This window comes from Neovison vison, chromosome 9, assembly GCF_020171115.1.
Source record: "Neovison vison isolate M4711 chromosome 9, ASM_NN_V1, whole genome shotgun sequence".
In the NCBI taxonomy this organism is placed as follows: Eukaryota; Metazoa; Chordata; class Mammalia; order Carnivora; family Mustelidae; genus Neogale; species Neogale vison.
In genome coordinates, this window is record NC_058099.1 from 73,942,802 (window position 1) to 73,950,129 (window position 7,328).

Below are 7,328 nucleotides of genomic sequence, written 5' to 3' on the forward strand. Positions count from 1 at the left end.
ATACCTTTTGAATTTTCATTTAAAAAAAAAAAGTATGAAATTTTACTTTTTAAAAAATGAAACAACTTCAAAGAAGAAGTGAGGTAAAATGTTAATACAGTAAGTTTTTATAGAGTCAAAATGTGTTTGGGCTCGAGGCACATCCCCGGCTGTGCCCGTGGTCCACTGGGAGGCCTCTGGCTCTTTGTAGGTATGAAGATACGCATCTCACGTCAGCTGCCCTTTGCCTGTATCTAACCCAACCCTGGAATGCAGCAAAATGGGACCATCAATCTTTAAGGACAAAGGTAAATTATTTTTACTAGGAAAAAAAAAAAAACCCTTCACATTTTAGACACGTGAACATGTATACATGTATACTGGGCTCCATCTTCTGGGCCAGCTTTTGTTGTCGTTTGGTGGCTCAAGTGCAGGCAGGTGATTCTGATCTGCCTTTCCCACCCCTGCCCCCATCAGCCTTGTCCCTGGAAGTCGGGAGCCTTGGTCACATGACAGTCACACTGTTCTGGGTGTCAGCCTACTTGCAGGATGAATAAAGCTCCGTTTCCAACCAAAGAGTCCTCCTGTGCCGGCGAAGCTCTCTGGTTAGGGAACCTCCCCAGAAAACAATCTCAGTTGGAGTCAACCATTCACTGGGTGGGGTCTGTCCTTGTCTGTCTTCCTGCCCACCTTCCCACCTCTCCAGGGCAGGTCAGACCATTCCTAGAGGGGGCGAGAGTGAGGTCCTAAAAGAAGTGCACTTGAGGGGCGCCTGGGTGGCTCAGTGGGTCAAAGCTTCTGCCTTTGGCTCAGGTCACGATCCCAGAGTCCTGGGACTGAGCCTTATATCAGGCTCTTTCCTCTGAGGGGAGCCTGCTTCCTCCTCTCTCTGTCTCTGCCTGCCTCTTGCCTACTTGTCTTTCAAATAAATAAATAAATAAAATCTTAAAAAAAAGAAAAAAAGAAGTACACTTGAACTCCTGTATCTAGTATTTTGTAATGTTTAGAAATAATTCTTCCAGTTTCAATGTCCTTTTATGTATTTTCTGTTGCTCCCCTGTGAGGCTTTCATCCACGTGTGTCCAAGGCTCCTCCCCTCCGTCTGACCTGGCTGCCATGTCTCCCTCTCTGAGAAGCCTGTCCTTGCCTGGAATTACAATAAACACAGCCCCTCTTGGGCGTCCTCTCCCCTTCCCTGATTTGTTTTCCCAGAGCCTTGTCTCCAGCCGACATACTGTTCCTCTGTGTATGTTGCATGTGGCTGTTGCGTGTCTCCATACATCGGCCCTGAATCTACACCGAGTTCAAGGATTTTTGTTTCGTTCACCTCTGTCCTCAGCAGCCAGACAGGACCTGACACAGGGGAGACACGCAAATTCTGCTGCCTGACTGAATTAATAAGTGACATACACAACTTTCAAGTGAATACATGCTCACAGTGTTGAGTCAAGCATGAAGGAAAAACAGAGTCCCCTTTTGGTTCTCAATTTCTCCAACCCACATTCCCCTGCCTGAGGCAAGTGACCAGAGCCATGAGCATAGGGCGATTAGTAGTCCTGTTCCTTTTCCTTTATCTAAGAATACACGTTTGTTTTGTGCTTTTTTTCCCCCTTAATTCACAAAAGTTGTACCCCATCATATGTTTGTAAAATGCCTTTTTCACCCAACATCATAGCTTGCAAGGTCAGCTTTCCCTGTTTGTACTTCAGACTCTGATGGTTGACTTCAAGTGTCAGCTTCGGGAGGCTGTGGTGCCCAGCTCTTTGGTCAACCTTTCTGGAACTTGCTGTGAAGTTCCTGTGTAGACGTGATTAAAATTGATAACCAGTTCACTTCAGATAAAGAAGACTTCTTTCCATACTATGGGTGGACATGTGGGAGAGGGGAGGGAAGTCCTCCTCCACTCCCTCAGGATCTCTGGCCAGGTCTAAGAATTAAACTGACATAAGGTAGATTCACAGGAAAAAGTATACAAGTTTTATTGGGTTTTTATATGCACTTGGAAGACTTCATGAGAGACGGAAGACCCAAAGAAGTGACCAAAGCCGGAAGCTCCTAGACCTTCCAGACAGAAATGACCCATTTGTAGAGAAATAACAAGACAAACGACAGTAAGTTGTGGGGAAGGACGAGGAGACGCCTGTGGGGGCAGGAGGCAGAAGGAGTGGGAGATCGGGGTTGTGTGGGAAGTGTGTTTGCACAGGTGGCGGTTCGGTGTGGGCGCCCGGACTCTGGTGACTAGAATGTTCTCTTGCTAGTTCCTTTCTCAGGGGAGAGAACCCACTTCTTGGGGGAAATGCTATGACCCGCTTTTGGAAAGGGGATGTCAGAGAGCCCTTCCTGCCTCCTCTGCTTCTCAAGTGCCCTCAGCTGAAAATAACCCGTATGCCCATGTGGTACATTCTGGGGGAGCGTGTCCTGAACCCCTCCAGCCTCACCGATCAGTTGGCTGTCTCAGGAGCAAACCTGGAGTTTCCGGGGGAAGAAGGAACTCTGCCTCAAAATTGTGACATAGTTTTGTGTGTGTCTGCGTCTCTATGTTTGTGTGCCTCTGTGTGCGGGTCCTAGTGGTTCTGTTCTCTAGAAAACTTACACTGATGCACAGACTCACTTAATAGACCCACCCACCGTCCCCCACTTTCCTCCATATTGTTGTTTTGTTTCTTTCTTTTCCTTCGAGAGAAAAAAGGAGGTGATGAGATTACATGACATGAAAGTGAATCCAGAGAGTCAAGAATGTGTTATCATTGGGTTAGGAGGAAGCAGAGGGCCTTAGCATGAACCCGTATTGATTTCCTTCCACATTTGTCTACTGTGATGAGAAGAAAGCCTTAGTGTAAAACTAGGGAAGATATTTATTTCCTTATTCAAAGAAGACCAGAGGAGGTTTGCCAGATGTGGGAGGAGACTTTTTTTTTTCTTTTTCCAGATATTCACTTTGAGAACCCAGTAGAGTTCCTGATGCTAAAACTCACAAAACTGTGAGACCCCCCCATGACTAGGACCCCATAAAGTTTTCAGTGAGGTCCCCCTCCTCCTCCCACCACCATGAGCCATGTCTCTTGCGTCCATGGTAAATATTTATTCTCAGCCTGGGGAGTTGCCTGGGAGTCCTGTGGTAAAGAGGCTTATTGGACTGAGTCACTGGAGATTAAATATCCTAATGACAATCCCACTCATTAGTAGCAGACGGCACATCTTCCCGATTAGAGAAACACCTATATTTAGAACATGTCTCAAGAGAGCTCTCTTTCCTAGCAGCTGCCTTATCGCTATTTAGGGGAGGATCATCATGAAAAGAAAACACAAACACGTATAAGGGCGCTCTTAACAAAAGAAAAGCAATTAGACCAAGAATTAAAAATGTCATCTGACCGGGGCGCCTGGGTGGCTCAGTGGTTTAAGCCTCTGCCTTCGACTCAGGTCATGATCTCAGGGTCCTGGGATCGAGCCCCACATCGGGCTCTCTGCTCAGCGGGGACCCTGCTTCTCCCCCTCTCTCTCTGCCTGCCTTCTGCCTACTTGTGATCTCTGTCTATCAAATAAATAAATAAAAATCTTTAAAAAAAAAACAAAAAAACAACGTCATCTGACCGACATTCCCTTCTTCTACTCCCCTTCCTCCCCACCTCTCTGTCCCCGACCCTCCAGAAGGTCGTTTGGATCTCTGGGCCCCTGGTCTGAAACCTTTCCCTTCAAAACCCACCCCAGCTCCTCAACCAGTCTCCTTCAATCCTAAAACTCCAACTTTCCCAAGGAAAACCCCGAAACAGCCAGCTGCTGTTTAACTATTCTTTTCTCTACAAGATTGATAGAGAGAACCTCAGCCGGATCTCCTGGCTGGCGAGACACAGTTTACACATGTAAATGCTGAATGTCAAGAAAGAAATCTAGCAGGAGCCCCAAGAAGGCAATGGAGCCTGTCTTGCGGGGCCTGATAATTCCTCATCTCCTCAGCGCTTTGTCAGCAAGCTCCGCCAGTCTCGGGCCTTCCTGGACACCGTCCTTGATGAGGGTTGCCTGGACCCCCATTGCAAGGAATTCATGTCCCCTGGACAGCAACAGACCCTTTAAATGATAAAGTCCCCTTACTTCTGCTCTCAGAGGATCTTACCAATTTAGAGAAGAATTTAAAAAATCAGTAGCTTTTTACAATGCAACTCGTAGAGGTCTTCACTGGCTACTGAGGGGAATCCTTTCAGCCAAGGAGTATATGGCAGATACCAGGCAGGCCCAATTACCCCCCTCCACCCCAATGGGAAACAGAGGGCCAGAGCCAAGGACAAGCTCAACTGTTCAAGGGTTAATAGGAACAGTGGACGAAGCCTGTTTTTCCCAAGTGAGTTGGTCTAAGTTTGAAATATACACTCAGAAAGAAGAGGGCTGCAATTGTGAATCATTTTATAGAAGCTTAAAAAGGCACACTGTTTTCAAGCTGGGAGCCCCAGAACATAGAAATCTTCTAATTTCTGCATCAGGGGGAAATTTTCTCCCTGATATTAAAAAACAAATCCACAGTAGTATGGTCATTTGGACAGGACAACCGCTAAGTATTAACAAGGGAGGAAGCTACTTTGAAAATAGCTTGCAAGAAAGCCGAACAACAACAAAAAAGGAACTAGGGGCGCCTCAGTGGCTCAGTGGGTTAAGCCTCTGACTTCAGCTTGGGTCATGATCTCGGGGTCCTGGGATCGAGCCCCGCGTCGGGCCCTCTGCTCAGTGGGGAGCCTGCTTCCTCCTATCTCTGTCTGCCTGCCTCTCTGCCTACTTGTGATCCCTGTCTGTGAAAAAGACGAACAAACTAACTAACTAACTAAAAAAATAAATAAACTAAAAAAAAAAAAAAAAGGAACTAAAAGCAGCAATTCTTGCTTTACAACCTGAATTTTGGAAAGGCAAAAGCATGCCTGAGGATGACTCAAAGCTCCCTCAGAGATCTCCCTGTCATTGCAAAAAAAGCAGGTCATGGGAAGAGAAATGATCATGCACTTAAGAAAAAGAAAAGTATAAGAAACAATGCCCCTCAGTCACATAACCCTGAAAAAAATTCATCTTTCTCCTGAGGGACAATTTCCCCTTCAATGACAGGGTCAGCAGGTACTGTCACACCCGGGAACCTACCATAAAACTTCAAACAGAGGCTCAGGAACTGGGTTTCTTGATGGACATTGGTGTGAATTCCTCTTGCGTCTGCTCAGAGGAGTTCCCTGTACCTGTTCCCCCTGCTTCTATTCAGCCTGTGGAGTCTCAGGCACCCATTTTACTGCCCGAGGCCCAGCCCAGCCCAGTATCTTCAGGCCCTCTTCACACTCAGACTGGCTACTGTTTACCTGTTGGCCAGCCAACCTTCCTGGTAAAGATTTGTCATTCACAGTTAATGCCACTATAAATTGCAATGAAAAGGCATTTTTGTTTCCTTAGCTTCAGGCCAATCCCCAACTTTCCTGCTTGCTTTACTGAAAGCTCATCCTGATAAAACACTCTTCTGAAGAGGAGGGGTCTTTAAAAGAAGCTTCCATCAGTCTTGAGGCCGCACACGTGAATGAAATTGGGTTGTTAGGAAGCGGGGGCCTGTGCGCATTTCTTGGGAGAGGAGCCCACCCCCTCCTTCTGTGGCTCAGCACATGGTCTCCAGAGAGTCAGAGCAGGGACGAACCCTGTAACAGAATCTCTCTTGAAACACAGCACCCTACCCTGTAGCACCCCAATCTTGCCCATAAAGAAAGAAGGCAAATTCGTAAAACTCAGAGGGAAACCAGATCCATCAATGTATAGGACCTAAGGGCCATAATCTCTTCGATAATTCCTCGGCACCCTGTGGCTCCCGGTGCAGCTGAAATTCGTCATCATTCCTGCATTCTCTCCACCCAGGTGTTAACCCTACCTTTATCCCAGACCGACACCATTAGTTTATCCAACAAATGCCCCGTAGTCTTCCAAAGACATTTGGATATAAAGGTGCCAAACAACCATCAGAGGGATTATATCGTAGGTCAGATGAACTTCCTAGAGCATCCTTTTCTTTTAACCATTTAGCTTGTACTTACTTCCCACCAAATTGGACACACGTGGAAAGATAATTAAGGAACTAAAAGAATGTTTTTGCTTTAGCATCTACAATATTCCTGACCAGATTATTTCCCAATGCACTACTTGTAAATGTCAGCAGATTCCTAGAAATCATCAGCATACCCCAAGAAGTACTCCTAGGCCCACTTCAGATGGATTTTATAGATTTGTCCCTAGCCTGGGGCTACTCTTGCTGTTTGGTCATTGTCTATATGCTTAGTGGATGAGCTGATGCTCTCTGACTAGACATGCTGATGCCACAGCAGTAGTAAAGAAATTAATACTGAGACCATCCCTCATTTTGCCATTCCTTTAAGGATTGAGTCAGAAAAAAGAAACTTGTTTGATGTGGGTTCCAAGAAGACACAGCAGATCTGCAAGTTCCTCCATGGGAAGGCTGTGGCACTGATGGGCAAGGACACCATGATGTTCAAGACCATCTGAGGGCATCTGGAGAACAACTGAGCTCTGGAGGAACTAGTGCCTTGTATCTGGGTGAATGTGGGCTTTGGGTTCACCAAGGAAGACCTCACTGAGATCAGGAACATGCTTCCAACCAATAAGGTGCCAGCTGCCACCTGTGCTGGTGCCCTAGTCCCAGTGAAGTCACTGTGGCAGCCCACCACACTGGTCTGGGGCCAGAGAAGACCTTCTTCCAGACTTTCGACATCACCACTAAAATCTCCAGGGGCACCACTGAAATCCTGAGTGAGGCACAACTGATTAAGATTGGAGACAGATTGCGAGCCAGTGAAGCCGCACAGCTGAGCATGCTGAACTATGAAGAGGAGATGCCCTCTTCTCCTTTGGGCTGGTCATCCAGCAGGTGTTTGACTAAAGTAGCATCTACAACCTTGAAGTGCTTGACATCACAGAGGAAACCGCACTCTGGCTTCCTGGAGGGAGGGTGTCTGCAGTGAGCACGTCTTGCAGATAGGTTACCCAACTGTTGCATCAGTGCCCCATTCTACCATCAACAGACAAAAAGGTCCTGGCTTTGTCTGTGGAGACCGATTACACCTTCCCGTCGCTAAAAAGGTCAAGGCCTTCTTGGCTGATCCATCCGCATTCGTGGCTGGGGCTCCCATGGTTATTTTCACCACCGCTGTTTCTGCTGCTGTCACAGCCCCAGCCAAGGCTGAAGCCAAGGAAGATTCAGAAGAATCGGATGAGGATACTGAATTTGGTCTCCTTGACTAATCACCAAAAAAGCAACCAATTCAGCCCACTTTATTTGTGAAACAAGGGAATAAACACTTACTTTTCTTAAAAAAAACAAA

General features: G+C 46.7%; 1 pseudogene; it reads left to right on the plus strand.

Annotated features, from left to right (window-relative positions):
• The first annotated feature begins 2,364 nt into the window (after positions 1 to 2,364).
• On the plus strand, positions 2,365 to 7,328 carry LOC122916751 (annotated as a pseudogene).